General features: G+C 49.2%; 1 pseudogene; it reads left to right on the forward strand.

Moving 5' to 3' along the window:
* The first annotated feature begins 1,498 nt into the window (after positions 1 to 1,498).
* On the forward strand, positions 1,499 to 9,985 carry LOC149325161 (uncharacterized; annotated as a pseudogene).
* The last annotated feature ends 6,839 nt before the right edge of the window (positions 9,986 to 16,824 follow it).

Below are 16,824 nucleotides of genomic sequence, written 5' to 3' on the forward strand. Positions count from 1 at the left end.
TTGACCCGCGGTCGCAGGGAGCGTGTGTATGAAAATGAGGCGGCTAGCGCCACGCCGGCGCTATAGACAGCGATCGCGAAGCCGATAAGTCGAGCGATGAAACTACGAACACAGCGCAGACGTCAGCTGTTTATCCCGGCGGCAGCTAGACGCCGCTGGCTGCACTAAGGGCGACTCTTTTCAGTGTTCGCGTTTCGTTCCGGCTTTGCGGTACACTCCAACTGCACCATGCAGGCAAGAACAAGCAATGTAAGCGAATGCAAGCGAATCAAAAGCCAACACAAGCCATTTCCAGACCATACACTCCTCCCCCCCCCCCCCCCCCCCCCCCCCCTTTTTTTTGCTCTGTGTGCGCCCTTTTTGCGCGGTGTAATGCATGTTTTTGACATAGCAGTTACAAACGAACTGCTCTGAAAGATCTTCATTTTACAATAACTGCTGCTGTGCGCGTGTGAACCGCTCTTCCTCGCGTGCAGAGTGTAAGGAGTCACGAAGCTTGGAATTCCACAACCAAGTGCAAGAAGGCCAGTTCCAGGAAGAGTTTCCCGTTGTCACCACGCTCATGTAACTATGCACTCTCCATTCACTTTCTTGTTTCCTTTGAGTGCAAACAGGATCACCGAACGTAAAGTGAAACCGAACACTGGGATGTACTATTTTTCTATTGTGGTGCGAGACGTTACTTTGCATCCTGTTCACGAATATACAGTTCTCAAAGTCCAGTTCACACCAATATGGATCACGACAGTTGTATAATACAGCTGGTTGTACAAAGGCGAAATGTCTTTTGTTCATTGGCGCTGTTTGCATTTAATTCTGGTCCAATATTACAACCCCAAAGGAAGTATTAAGCTTGGCCTGAACTTCGTCAGAGTTGAATGCACGGCCCCCTTAAGCAGCTTTTCGTCAACCTGGGGAATTAAACTATATGGTGAACAAGAAGGCTGCTGTCAGCATTCTAAAAGAATCTTGCAGCGTCGTTAAGCCCCACCTCGATGGACACTTCCCAGGCGTACACGCGAAGCGCCCACGCGCACGGGCGTCTGCAAAACCGGTCTGCGCATGCGCGAGGCGCCAGCACGAGCGAGGCGCGAGCAGGGCGCAGATATTTGACAATGTCAGATATTTGCGCCCGCGCCTCGCGCGCGCCGGAAGTGGCTCGTCGGTTTGTGGCCGACGTGCGGCAATGAGAGCGCAGTTCTCGCAACATCCGGTACGGCCTTTCGCGCTGTTTCTTCGTTTTTTCTGGCGAGTGCCTTCGGTACCTCCGGCTGTGGCGATGGCCCAAAATATGATAAACAACGAAAGCCTGATTGCTGCCGTTGAGAGGCGGCGCTCGCTGTGGCTCGCGAGCGATCTCCTCCACAAGAACAAGCATGTGAAGGCAGCGCAATGGAATGAGGTGGTGGCGGAAGTACTGCCGGGAGCATCGTGCAAAGGTAGGCATACACTTTTGCTCATGATGAGCATTTCATAGTTGAAACGTGCTTGAAACTTTTCGCGTTTCACTCGTGCAGAAAACTTGGACCCCGTCCAAAAACGGTGGAAGTCTTTGCGCGACAAGTTTCGCCGCCTGTATACGGCGCAGCAGTTGGGGCGGAGGAGCGGCGCTGGCACCGACAAAATCGAGCCCACGGAAGTTGTGTGGGCTCATTACGAGCAATTGCTGTTCTTGAGGGACACGATGGACAGCAGGCCGTAAGTTCATCGATATTTTTATTGCCATAACTAGCTGGTCGAGATAAGGATCACATGCAGTGCCGTGGAGCAAGCGCTATTGATGAGACGTACCTGCAAGAAGGCATTTGTACCATGATGCGATTACATCTGAAGCGGACGTGTTCTTAATGTTACAATAAAATGCGGCATGTTCTGTGTGAAAACGTTGCAGATGAGCATACTGCTGCTGATTGCACCATGTTATGTTTGCGCCGCTGAACAGGCAGAATGCCGAGCCGCCGTGACCGCACGATATGTGTATGAAAACAGGCCACCTTAAACGCACCCACAGTTCATATGCTGTCTCAATTGCTGAGTACTTCATGTGTCTTTAACAGGTAGCCGAAATATCCAAGATACATTTTGTCTAACTGGGCTATTCATGCAACTTGAATACCACTGATGTCTTATTTCCGAGTGTTGGCAGTTTACTACATCGCAGCTAGAATTTTTACTGCTGCTGTTGGTTGAATTCTTCCTTTCAGTGCCTTTTTTTTCTAGTACCCATGAGGAATTATTTGCAGCGTACTTTGTGCTTTTAACGACATAGCCAAGGCTCATGCCATTCTATTTAAAAGGATATCCTCTTGCCCAGATTCCAGTGCATGATCACGAATGCCAGGTAGCTGAAATAAATCTAAAGATCTCATTTTTAATTAGTAGCTATTATGTGGTTTGGGGAATGAACATGCCAACCATTTGTATTGAAACAGTTCCCTCCCCATGAAATGCACGCGACAGGCCTTGTGGATATGTTCAGCCAAGCAGAAGTGCTCAAAATATGTCTGAGGGCATATCAGCTCCATTAGTAGTAAAGAGAATGTGACAAATAATCCGGAATGACAGTTAACAATGTTGCAATAATCACAGCTTGACTCTTGGCTGCTTAAGCAGTCACACTTGCAAGTGTAATAGTGTAGATCACATTCAGAATTACACAAAGCAACATGACCAGAAATAAGATAGATACCTTCAGCCTTACTTGCCTGTGCACTTCAAGAGAGAGAGATAACTTTTATTTTTCAGCTCAAGTCCGAGCCTTCTTAGTTGCCCGTTTGGTGGGAGCTATTTATCGGCGGTGGCAGAGTAGGGCCACGTGTCCCTTGGATGCGTCGGATGTGGGCGGCGAGGAGCGGCCAGAGGGTGGGCTGGAGAGAGGTTGGTGGAGCGGTCCATCGGGCCCACGTGAGGTGAAAGGGGGGAGGCAAGGTATGCGAGGAAGGTATGGTGGGAGAGTTAGTTGCGCGGGGGCATAACCAATATGTATGAATGTTGGAGGGATGCTCTCCGCACACGAGACAGGCGGGTTTGCCCGGTTTATGAAGGATATAGTGGGAATACAGTTCGCAGGGAAGGGAGTTAGTCTGTGCCTGTCGAATTAGAGTGGCGTCAGCACGGCAAAGGAAATGGGAGGGTGACGGAAGGGTTCGTCGCATGTGCCGCAAATTGCGAAGGTGTTCGCGGCGGTCCTGTCGGTGTGTAGCGCGGTCTGCCTTGGGATTATAATGGGCTGGCCAGGCAGTCGGAGGGCCCGGTGGTATTTTTTCACGGGCCAGAGCATGAGCAAGCTCATTCTCCGGTATACCTTGATGACCAGGAATCCATTCAAGATGGACATGGAGCGTAGGGTGGGCTGTTAGGTATTGCAGCAAAGTGTCTAGGATATGGGGAGGGAGTTTTTGAGATTCGAATGAGCGTATGGCAGCCTGAGAGTCTGCACGTATGGTGATGGTGGAGGACAGGTGGTCGTGAAGCGTAATCGCCTCTGCTATGGCCAGAGTTTCTGCGTCGGTTGAGGAGGGCACTCCTGTGTGGAGAAGTGTGGATGTGCTTCGAGGGCCGACTACTGCAGTAACTACTTGGTGCTCGAGGATATGGGCATCGGTATAGTAAGTGTCGTGGCCCAGTACGGGTAAATGGTTCGCCAGTGCTTCACGCCGCCCGGGATTTATCGTTGGAGACATGTGGCGTGGAATGGGTTTTACAGTAAGACGCGGGAGGCTTTTCCACGGGGGAGCAGATGGTTGAAGCGGGGGTAGTTGGGAAATGGTGTGTCCGAAAAGGCTGAGGAGGTCTCTGCCTTGCTCGGAGGTAGAGAGACGGTGTATCTGGGCTCGGTGGTGCACTGCTGCGCGTTCTTCGAGGGAGTTGAAAATGGCGGCGTCTGCGATCAGAGCATTTGCGGCGTAGATGGGAACTCCCATGGCTAATCGAGTGAAGCGACGCAGAGAGGCTTCCAGTTTGCTTACTTGAGAGGATGTGAGGCGTTGATAGGGGTAGGCGTACATGACCCTCGAATAAACGAGTGCTTCTATAACTCGACGGAGTTCGTGTTCTCTGAGTCCATGCTTTTGACGAGATATACGGGACAGCATGTGGCGAATTTGGTTCAGCTGTTGCAGGAGTTGGCTAAGCCACACGTTGCACTTGCCATCTTGTTGAGAAGTGAAGCCAAGGATCTTGATGTGGCTCCGTCGGGGAATAGGGGTTTGCGCGATAGACAGTTGAATGAGTTCGCGGTAGGAAGAAGCGGTTTTTTGAGGAGCGTTAGAAACCACGATGTATTCCGACTTTTCGGCGGAACAACTCACACCTATGCGGCGTGCATGCTCCTGAACGACGTCGAGGCCTTGCTGCAAAGTGGATTCTAGTTCCCCGGCGTTTCCTGTGGTAGACCAGAGAGAGATATCATCCGCATATATAGCGTGGCGTAGGCCAGGAATTTCGGCGAGTTTTCGGGGCAGTTCTTTCATTGCCAAGTTGAAAAGCATAGGTGAAAGAATGGATCCCTGTGGTGTACCTGCGGTGAGGGGAAAGGGGGCGGAAGGTGTGCCGTCGGGGCCAATGATTCGGAGGGTCCTGTCTGTAAGAAAGTCTTTGATGTAGTTGAACATGCGGACCCCAGGGCGAGTGTCTGCCAGGTTGGTGAGAATTGCGGAGTGGGCGACATTATCAAAAGCCTTTTTGATATCCACGCCGGTCAAAACTCGAAGCTGTGCGCTGCTTGGGAAGGCGTACAAATCCTCATAGATTTGCCGTCCAATGTCTTGTGTGCATACGTGGGCGCGGAATCCGACCATAGTGGGAGCAAGACAGCGATTGGTATGCAGGTGCCATTCGAGGCGGGTAAGGGCCATCTTCTCCATCAGCTTCCCTAGGCAAGAAGTCATGGATATAGGTCGGAGGTTAGTGATGAGCGCAGAGGATTTTCCTGGTTTCGGAATCATAATTACGTGTGCCTCTTTCCATGCAGCGGGAATTTTCCCGGAGCGCCAAACAGTATTAATAATCTGAATAAGTTCATCTAGTTTTGAATCGGGGAGATTACGGAGTATACCATAGGTAATTTTATCTGGGCCGGGTGCTGTGTTTCGCTTAAGGGAGCGTAGAGCAGCCTGAAGTTCGGCGAATGTAAAGTCGGAATTCATTCCTTGTTCGTCTGCTTCTTCTTCGGTGTAAGGGTATGACGGGGAGCTGGCAGGAGAAGTAGAGGATGGGTAAAATTGATTTCGGATTTGCTCAACCAGCTCTTCTTGTGAGACGGAGAGGGCCAACTGTAGCTTTTGAAGTGTGTTACGAGGTTTACCCTGTCCAAGTAGGGTGCGCATAATGTGCCAGACTTTTGGAGTGTGGAGTCTCTCGACCATGTCATCACAGAGCTGAAGCCAGTTGTTCGTGGCTAGTTGGTCAGCGTATTCTTGGGCTGCTTGCGTTAGTTCAGCAACTTTTCTTTTCAATGCGTGGCTAGATCTACAGTTGCGCCAAGCTTTTATGGCCCGGCGACGTTGTTTCCATAGCCCAAGTAGGTGTGTGTCAATAGTCGGGAGATCGGTGGATATGTTTGGTGTGTTGGGAGACGGTCTCCATAATGGCGCTACACCATTTTTCGGGGTCCTCGAGTGAGACTGATAAGGAGTCGAGGGCCGGCCGAGCCTTTGGCCAGTCTACGAGCATAGTGGGAGGTAATGTGTTCCGGGTGGTCTGGAGGGTCGCTGGGACGTGAGCGTTATCTGAAGAATACAGTGATCACTCCCCATCGTGTCACCCGTATTACTCCAAGAAGCGCGGAGATCGCTGCGAATCCATGCGAGGTCGGGGTTTGTGTCGGATTGTGCTCCACATCCTAGACGTGTAGGCATGAACGTGTCATTCAGGAGGGTGAGGTGATGAATACTAGCGAAGCGGTCGAGTTTTCGTCCGGAGGCTGAAGTACGGTCGTATCCCCATGCAGGGTGTGGGCAGTTGAAGTCACCAAGAAGGACGAAAGTAGTAGGGACATTAGAGGCAGGAAGGGCCGTATGCAAAGGTGGGATGCTGGTTTTGGAGTCGGAGGGAGTCCAGTAGCAGTTTAAAATCGTGATACGGTGACCCTGATAGGTGGAGTGTGTCAGGACATGCTCTTTCGTCCCGGAGTTGAGGTGGGATGTATCTTCCTGAATGGTGGGTATCGTGCGTCGTATGTATGTAACCGTCAAAATCGGCGGAGGAGGGGGCGTTTGATGTCCTTTTCTCTTCATGACTATACTTGGCTGAGTAAAATGGTCGTAACCTGGCAGAGAAAAGGCACCGTGCGTTTCCTGCAGTGCGATGACGTCTGGGTTAACGCCAGTAATCCGCATGTGTTGCAAGAGGGCATTTTTCTTGCGACGAAAACCGCGGCAGTTCCACTGCCAAATAATTAGAGGGTTTTGGGGTGGGGATGTGTGTCGCATGATATCACTCATCATGCCGGTCTTCCTCCATTGTGTCGAGGTTAGGCACTAGAGGGGCGCTTGCGCGCTTTCGAGGGGGAGCATTGGAGTCTGCGTCGGGAGAGGGTGGGGCAGAGGACGCGAGGGAGAGGAGATGGTGCTCTAGTTGCTCGACGCGAGCCGTCAGTTGTTGTAAGGCCAATAGGACGGGAGCAAGGGATTGCTGTATGAGAGCAATAGCGTTGTCGGTAGGGAGGGGTGAAAGTGGAGTAGGTGTGGAGGGACGTGAGTAAAACCGGTTTTGGAAGGACGGGGGAGGGGGTGCGATGGATGTGGGAGATGGACCGCTCACCTGGTGACTTGGTGGAGTCTGTGACTGCATCACGGAAGCTTGCGGTTTAGTAGAGGAGGTGGAGGTGCTGGTTGCCGCACCAGAAGTGGTGGACGGTGGCCGCTTGGCAGAGGGCTTGGTTCGAGATTGACTTCTTTGCGCGGTCTCGTGCCCCGGGCTGTTGCTGCTGCTGCTGCAGGAGAGCTGAAGGACCTCGTAGCGGTTCGAGGTAGGCAGGGGCGGCCAGTTGGTCGCGTCGGCTTTAGGGGGTGGAGGGGCGGCGCGGGCGCGATGGCGTCGTTGGGCGCGGTGCCACTTTAGAACTGCAGCGTCAGCGTCTTTCCTTGCGGGGCATTCAGGATGAGACGGTGTGTGGTCGCCCTTGCAGTTCCAGCAGTGTGGTTCACATTCGTGTGGGGTAGTCGTTGGGTCTTGGTCAGGAGGAAACGGTTGGCTGAAAATCGAGCACCGAGCAAGGCTAGGCTTGTTAGGACAGACGTCGGCACGGTGTCCTATGGCGTGACAATGCGTGCATTGTTTGCTGTGCGGCTTTTGCGGGTAGACGCGGTACACTCCGCTGTAGAAGACGGCGTAGCGTGGTGGACGGGGCCCTTCGACGGTGAGCAGAAGTGTGTTGGTACGTCCGAGACGGCGGACGCTTAGGAGTCGGGTGCCGTCAACACGAAGGTTAGCGGCAAAGTCGTCTTCGGTAAAGTCCATGGTGATGCCGTGTATAACACCACGGGCGTTAAGGGGGTCGTTAGCTACGTACGAGGTGACTTCGTACTGTGTGTTGTTCTGTGAAACTTGCTTGAGTTGGAGCAGCTTGTCAGCAGCGGCTGGGCGGTGGGTATCGATGGCCAGGATGTTTTGCGAGGTGCGGAGTTTGATGTAGGTATTGTCACGTTCAGTCTTGGTTAGGCGGGCGGAATCCATGACGGACCGACAGAGCACAGGGAATAAAGTGTTGCCGAGGTTGAGGTGGTTCGCAAATTTCATGACGATCGTGGCTGCGGTGGCTTGCCGGGGCGCCGCGGGAGCACAGTGCTTGTGATTCAGCGCCTGGGCTGCTGACTGGCTAGGCGAGCTCCCCGCCGTTCCGGCTGCGAGCATGCTGGCGAGCGCGGGGGGCGTTGCCCCGGCGGTGCAGATGTAGGCTTGGCTTAGCGCGCCCGGCGTGGGCGGCCAGCCAGATGCTGATGTGCCAAGAAACGGCGCAGAACGCCTGGAATTTTGATCACCAGGCGTACAGGCGATGAAGTAGCGCTCCTGTAGACCGGTTGGTGGCGATCCGAGGTCAGGAACCTGGACGTAGACGTGATTTTGCTGGAGCTCGGTGTGCGCACAGCCGATCACGGTGGCGCTGGTGGCGCCCTCCCTGCACTTCAAATACAAAGCCTTCTGAGTGAAATACTGTTAAAATGAAGGGGCCGCATACGCCAGTTCATTAAGAGCAAGAAACTCAGCAAATGGCACTGTAAAATGCAGAACATATTGCACTCTGCAAGAAAATAACACCGCTTTGCATCAACTTGAGGCGTATAATATATCTAGTATGCGACTATAACACACATACTGAACATACTGTGCGCACCCAAATGCTTAAAGAAGGTTCCATGTTTATGCATAGTCATCAGGGAAAACTGGGCCCTTAGTACAAAAGGAGCACCACAGTTTGCAATATTCTTTGTATATTGCAGATAGAATGTTTTTGTTATCATGTGCACTGTCACAGGTAAGATCTACATGAGATTCCATGGCACAAAACAAGATAAAGACACAAGAAGGATGGATAACTGGGCGAGTTTGTACTGATACATCGTGGGAGGGAACAGCGCGAAACAAAACGACGGACAAAGGAAGAGGACACAAAGACGAGCGCTGTTCTTTGTCCGTCGTTTTGTTTCGCGCTGTTCCCTCCCACGATGTATAAAGACACAAGTACTTGTTCCCTGTTTTGCGCTGTGGAATCGAACGTGAATTACCGACTAGCCTGAAGCCTCACCCTTCTTAAGCTAAGTATCACAGGCAATGTAACGAGCGGTTCGCCATTACTCACTCAAACACTCATTATTTAATCAATGAGACAGGAATGCCATGTTATAGTGCACATCTCCTTTATCTATACAGATACTGTATAGAGAAGCCGATGAGCTGCATAATATGCTTAATATGTGAGACAACAACAAAGTACAATCACAACAGGAACATTCATGTTTTATTTTAAATAGAATATGCAACTACTCTACACGTATAGTTCTTTGGGTCAGCACTATGCATATGTTACTGAAATGTATCAAACTTTGTTTCATAGGACTTCCAGTTGGCAGGAAAGTTTTCCTGCAACCGGGCAGTTTAACTATTGCACCACTTTTGTCGCATTGCTTGCACACTAAAACCTCAGTGGCCACCACAAGCACTGTGTCGCCTTTGTGCTACTATTATACGCGTGTTCACGGAGAGGTGAGTAGATTACTAATGCATATCAAAACCAGCGAAAGGATTCAACAGTGGTGCACGAAACAAAAAGTTTGGATAACATTACAATACAGGTCCCTTAACGAAACTAACATATCAGGCACATAAGGGGGCAAATGTCTCAGAGCAGTAAAAATGCAAAAAGGCAAGGATACACAAGGCACTATGCTCAAAAAATGGTATGTAACACACAAGAGGGAACCGCATATGAGGACGCCACAGTATATACAGCTCTCATGAGCCTGAATAGAGTCAGTCTCTTCAGCAAAGAGCATTGTGTGGCCTCAAAATGATAAATAGATGTAATAAAGCTTGTTAAGCATGTATCAATACATTCCTGCAAACAGTGACTTGAAACACAACTCATCATGGTGCATATGTATGTACACTTTTATATACAGGACCTCGGGAAACTACAAGCAGTCGAGTCAGCAAGGGCCGAGCAACGTTGTTCCAGAGCCAAGCAGCTCGCCGGCGCATCGTGACAGTGCTCCAGACCCATCGGAGGCCATCATTGAAGTGGCGGAGTGGCGCCTGGACAGCTCGTTGCAGGCGTCATTCGTGCACGAGGTGTCAGTGACTGATGAAGCACTGGCATCACGTCACGTCGAGGCACTGGCATCACCTGCATCGAGCCAGTCGGTGTCATTCCTCCAGATGCCTGCAAGCTCGCTGGAGCCTGAACCAGCAGCGGTGCCGTCACCAGCGCCTGCACAGCAGAGAAGAAAAAAGAGGCCAAGAGATTGTGCTGCTGATCACGCATTAGTAGAACATGTTGGCAGGCTCACAAATGTGTTGCAGACCTGCGAGGCACAGGACGAGTACGACCATTTTGGTTTGTCTGTAGGAAAAATGTTGAGGCGAGTGCCAAAACATCAACAGATTGATCTGCGTTGTAAAATACTCCAACTTTTCAATTAATGCGATCTTGAATGAAGCTGCAGTGTCTGGGATTTTTCTTTCGTTTCTGAAATGCTTAAAATGTGACACCAAAATAGCGTCGCATTTATGCCAAAATGCAGAATTGTGATAGTGAGAGATTATGGCCAGGAACATCTGCTTGGTTATGTGCCTCACACAAGCTATGGGATTCACAAATAGAGACAACTCCTTTACCCGTGAGGAAAGACAATTTGTAACAGGCACCACAGATGCCGTGCTGTTGATTGCCCAAGCACTTTATGCGTAAAGAGGCGTCAATCTGTTATGCAAGTCTCATGAAATCGCCGGTGTGCAAAATACCGCTCTCAATGCTGCCAGCATGGTTGTTCATTTTTTCTGAGACACAGCGCCAATGCCCCAATACATATTTCGACAGTAGCCTAACCTTGTTCGCAGTAAGTCAGCGTTCATTATAACACTGCCCGTTATAAGTGGGCTTCACTGTGTTTCCCGTCAGTGCAGTGCTTTCATGTGTTCATTCCCGAATAGCAAGACCTGCAGGTATCGGGTCTGGATAGGGCAGCAAACGGCTTCATGCATGGCCAATGCTAAAGCATTAAGGAATTCCTGTGAATTTTTATTATACTCTACGGTACCTTACCTTCACTGATTGGTCTTGCACCCTGGTCAACTGCCTCCTTTGATATTGCTGGTTGCTGCCACTGCCAGGGAACTTCACCAGCCGTGCTGCAGAAGTACGCAGCAAACTGGTCCCTGGCCGCAGCAGCATCAGTGTGATGGTTACGTGCTCGTGTTGGAGCCAGCGGGAAGTACTCACGTTCCGCACAGTTCTCCCTCAACACCCCTTGCATGCGTTGCCGCCAGTGCCCTTCCACAACCTTTCCAGACATGTCTTCCCTGTCCGTCAAGGTCTGAGACTCCGGATTTCGGACAGTTAGGAAGTTGTGGAGAACACACGCAGCCTTGACAATGTAGTCTACATTACTTGGGTGCAGGGGGATAGTGCGCAGCAGGATGCGCCACCTGGCCGCTGTAATGCCAAAGGCATTCTCTGCACAGCGTCTGAAAAATAAAGGACAACAATCTGCAAAAAAGGGTTGTAGCATATCCAGTGCGTTTATTTATTAACACATGCAGGGGGACAGAGATACAGTAAAAAAAACATTAAAATTATAAAACAGTGGAATTTAGTTTGTCCAGACCTGCTTGCTTTGAGCGTCCCATTCAAGGCGACGCTTTGGTCTTGTTAATGTAAAGTCTATCGAATAACCTTTCAATAATTCGATCCCTGAATAATTCCAAAACTTTTTGCAGTTATTTTGAAATTACCTCTTTCGAATTAGGCCTCTTTTCTACCACCTTCTTTCACTAACAACTTGTCAACCATGATTAAGTAATGCCACATCGTACCGTGCTCTGCTTAACCGGTAGTTGAAGACCCTCTTCTGAATGTCTAGCTGCCTTGATGGATAAAGGCGCATAAAGTCGACTCGAAGCTGGAAGGCTTCGTCGCCCACGAAAGCGAAGGGCTCAGTCTCTTGCGTCCCGGGCAGTTTTCCCATTCTTGGGATGTCCAGGCGTCCCTCTGTGAGGTCGCGCCCGAAGTCGCTTTTCTTTAATGTGCCGCCGTCGCTAAGCCGGCCTTCAGCACCGACATCCACAAGAATACACTTGCATTCACTGTCGACGACAGCCATTAGTACAACAGAGTATGTCCTCTGAAATGAAATGCACAGCACAGACTTGGCAGAGGTGGCAGCACTCTTAGTCTTATATGGTTTGGTTTGGTTTATGGGGCTTTAACATCCCAAAGCAACTCAGGCTACAAGAGATGCCCTAGTTAAGGGCTACGGAAATTTCGACCACCTGGGGTTTTTTAACGTGCACTGACATCACACAGTACACGGGCCTCTAGAATTTCGCCTCCACCGAAATTTGACCGCTGCGACCGGGATCGCACCCATGTCTTTCAGGTCAGCAGCTGAGCGCCGTAACCACTGAGTCACCACAGTGCGTAGGTCGGCACACTCACTCATGAGTGCACTCGTATCGCTCGAACCGGCAGAGCCTTCCGGCCTTTCACTGCCAACGTGAAAAACTTGACCTTCTTCGCCCGGCTCTTGAACTGTTCAAGCACGGCTGAAGCCCGGAAATTACGCAAAAACCAAGTGTGCTTTTAGGTAGCACCAGAGGTTCTAGTTTCTCTCATGTACTTGAAGGAGCCCTTCATAGTGAATCAAGCATGTGGTTTTTATTTCTTGCATGCACGTCATCAGACATGGTTATGCCTTGTCGGTGCGGTTATAGTCGAAGTGGTAATATCTGCTATTATAATTGCTCCAGAAATGCTCGTTTCGTGCCGATGGTGACGAAACGGTGGGGAATTTTTCGGCAGTGGATATGAGGCGGCCATCGAGTTCGTCGCACCCTTTCCAATTGGTTCGACGTACGTTCAAACTTGATTCTTTTTTACTCAGGAAAAGGATGTAAGATATAATGTCTCTCAGTATTGTCACATTTTTGGTCGCGAAAAGACTACAAAGGAAAAGGAACACAAGTGAATGAAAGTCAATGAGAATCAAGCTAGGGGCGACAGTTTTTATTTCAAATAAAAAAAATCAAAAATTTATTTTCAACATTGATACAATGTTGATGGCTTCCGTGAGAAAAAGCTGTGAGGACAGTAAAAGTGAGGACACCTAAAAGTATCCCGCAAATGAGTACTGCTGTTCAAACTGCCAATACTGAGAAGGCAGCGAAGAAAAACCGTCCAATGGAAACGATAGCCGCAAATGTGACAGAAGGAGGAAAGGAGAGGGGGAACTTTTTATAAATACGTCAAAGGATGCCGACATTTGGTCAATGGATTGCTCACAGAACAGGAAAGAGTTGAGGATTAAGCTCATCCACGCTCTCCCCCAGAGTACAAAATAATTTTTCTTAGGGTCATAAAAAGGCTCCTGCCTGCATCATGTACGCACTCCCAAGAAAAATGCATACAAGCCTTCTCTGCATGTGTGCAAGACGTGTTTTTGATTGATGGGGCCAAATATTCGGCACTGGGCAAGTAAATTGGGAGTGTGAAATGAGATTCTGTTTTATCTCAGAGTTTTCAATATTGTAAGTTGAATAACTTCTGTTTGCGCGCTCCAATGTCAGCAATTCTACCCCCACTGATATCTTGACAGCATGGGGAATCCTTTGAACCAGATGGGATACGATTTCCTTCAAAAACTTCTGGACATGGTTTTTTTTTGGTAACATCTATTTCAGAAAGGCATGCACTGCAATATGGCTCACAAGTTAGCTGCATAGGTATTCTTCCATGAACGACATTTCCTCGACCAACAACGCAGCGCACTACAAGAGAATAATTTGGTGAAGTGTTAGTGCACTCCTGTGCCTATGCAGATGCACTCGTGGTCTCTGCAAGCACCGTCCTCAAGCAAGGACACTGCACTGATTTCTCAAGCCTCCTTCAGACCGGGATTATGTGCATCACAGACAACATACCGCAATGCAGGTGTGTCCACATATTGATCATTCATACATGCTCTGGCGAGACGAAGCCAGCCCTGCTCTTGACTCTGACACAAAGTAAACTCAAGATGCTGTTGTAGAGGGATTAAAAACGGCCACTCACCTCTGGATCCTTCTTCTGCAGGGCAAATATACATTTGGGGCCCATTCCAGCCATTTTTCTTTGCGTGAGGAACTTGCTCGACGTTTTCAAAAACACTCAATTCCCCATGGTTCGAAAAGTATGTATAGTCGCCACTTGCCTCCAAGGTTTTCATGCATACTCATGGACACGTCATCGTCGAGGCAAACTTATTATTGTTGCTTAGACACTGTTCAAGCACGTGTCTAAGCATATCAGCTGACGCTAAACAGGTACTTATCGTCTCAGCTTCCCGTCTCAGCAATTGGCCGAAGAGACCAACCGAGCACCGGGGGCTCACTACATATGTGCGACCCAGGCTATGCTAGAGGTGAGTGAACGTTAGTCTAGTGAGCGGACATGACGAGTGGACATGAGTGAATGTGAGTCAGTGGCTGTGAGTGCAAATGGTCATGAGACTGAGTGTGAGTGGTTGTGAGAGGACAAGAGTACAAGCGTGAGCGAGTAGTTGTGAGTGTGAGTGGAGGTGAGTGCGAGTGGCCACGAGTGTGAGTGCGATTCAGCCACCCCTCATGGCGCCGAGGTATGCCTCAGCAGAAGTCTGAAATGTTCAGTGCGACAACGACAAGGCATGACTGCATGCTATACAGCATGGTACAATAAAATCTAATTTCAAGAGATACTCTGTTATAAGAGACATCTGAAAATGGTTTGGTTGGTTTTCATGTCTGCCGTGTTGACAACTTTGCACACAAGACACATAATTACAAGAGACACCCGGTTACTAAGGATAAGGTTCTAAGGAGCTCAAGTATGGTTTGCCGCTGCGGTGGCTCAGTGGTTATGGTGCTCGGCTGCTGACCCGAAAGACGCGGGTTCGATCCCGGCCGCGGCGGTTGAATTTCTTTGGAGGAGAAATTCTAGAGGCCCGTGTACTGTGTGATGTCAGTGCACATAAAAGAACCCCAGTTGGTCGAAATTTCCGGAGCCCTCCACTACGGCGTCCCTCATAGCCTTAGTCGCTTTGGGACGTTAAACCCCATAAACCAAACCAAACCAAACCATCAAGTATGGTTTGTCCAATTATGTGTTGTTCGAAATGTGTATTCAAGAATCACTTAGTCAATGCCAGTTCATTGCCATGCACAACTTTACCTTGTAGTTGTAGAACTTGCTCCCGGAGTTGGGAGGGCAGACGATGGCCACATGCTTGCCATCGACTGCCCCCAGGCAGTTTGGAAACTGCCATCGCAGGGCAAAATCCCTGGCAATTTCTTCCCATTGGGCCTTTGTAGGTGTCTGGAAGCAGTAAGCAGCACTTAGGTGAGGTAGACAGTGGCAATCTTGCAAAGTGTTACATCACTGAAAGCCAACATCAAATGACAGACATGTGGAATGCGATTTTTTTGTAATATTTCCCCCGTTAAATTTCTTTCAGTGCAAGGGCACTAACTACTTCACAAGGAATCCTGACATTACCGAAGGGACTATAAAGCCTGTTGAAAAGCCGCTATGAGGTTCAGAACATCAAAAACTGCAACATGAAAGGGTACATCTCTGAGAGGCAACCAGCACTGACTCTCATAGCAGAGTGGAAGCACATTGCAAAGGCCTACCTCACCTGCATGAAATGATCTTTCAGTCGTTCCCAAATGGCCCGACACGTTTCATGGATGCACCGCCGTGCAGTCTCGAAGCCCACGCGGTATGCGAGTGCGATGCTGCAGATATCTTGCAGGTAGCTAGAAGACAGAGCAAGAGAATCAACACATGACGTAACGTGGCTTTGCACCTCTGTTTTCATATCTTTTTTATTATTCTGTCAGTGTCTCAGTTTTATATGCAGCTTTTGTGGAGATATGAGAGGCCAAGGAATTTCATGATGTGAGGCCCCAACATTCTGGCAATGCTAGATTACAGGTTTAGCACTTCCATGCACTCAAATTTTGCCCATGTCTCATTTTTTTGCTGCACTGCTTCTGTTACCCTACTGTTTAGGTGTAGTAACGCTCTTTACTAGCTTTATTTTGTTTCCTTCGTCACTATACTTTGTTTGCTTTCATGATATTCAGACTGCTCTTGGCTGCGTTTGCTTTTCTTTTATCCTCAAGTCCTTGGTTGCAACGTCCCAGCCTTCCTTGGTCATGTACCTGCGTTGCTAGGGGTTCCCTGCTCCTTTTGCCATGTCTTAACCATTTCCTTTTTGTTCTAGTTTCTACAATTGTGACTTATCGCTTTTGTCCGACTTCACTTTTTTTTTCAAATTTTTCAGAATGTCGTTTTGAGCATTTAGCACTATTTTGTTTGTCTTAATTAATTTCAGCTGGTCTTCATGTTTTTATTCTTTGAGGGTAGCATATCCATTTAGCCAAACTATCACACCACTATGTACCAAAATGCTTCTTACAATTTAGAACTCAAGCTTTACAAACCTCAATGCAATTGCCAGCCGCTCGCCTGGCTCCGGGGGCTCTCTCACAACACGCTGCCGTGTGAGGTCTGGCAAAACAAAACTCAGCACTTCGTCGAACAGTTGTGGGGTCATCCGAAAATCTTTCGGAAAAGTTCATGGTCTCCTTCACGCATGCGACGCATCTGTTGAGGAAAAATATGTGGTTTGTAATGCCAACAAGCAAAAAAACGGGCAGCATGATTGCAATACTCTGTGATGCGGTATTAAAGCACAACTATTGTGGGTGGTTTCTGTGACTGAACGAAGCAATCTTGTTGTGTACAGCATGTGTGAAAAGTCTTCAGGCTCAAGAATTTTCGTTTGAGCCGCACAATGGAGTTATGACGAAATTAGAAGGCGCCGACCAAAAGAAAGGATGAGATGACGTTTCGGCTCCCCCACGGGAGCCTTGTTCACAATGAGGCAGAACGTAGCTGCGTTGTCCATTTTATACACGGCGCAAGAGCGAACCCAGGCACCTGGCGTAGATTGGGGGCAAGTTCCCGTCATTCCGATTAAGCGTATGCGCAGTCGTCTGGATAATGAGCGATTCCAGATAGAGGCGTGATACCTTGTCCTTTTCTTTTTCGATCACACGTGCCTCTGCCCAGTCTATGTTGTGTTTGGC

Source organism: Amblyomma mixtum, chromosome 10 (assembly GCF_055824585.1).
Source record: "Amblyomma mixtum isolate Tamu chromosome 10, ASM5582458v1, whole genome shotgun sequence".
NCBI lineage: Eukaryota > Metazoa > Arthropoda > Arachnida > Ixodida > Ixodidae > Amblyomma > Amblyomma mixtum.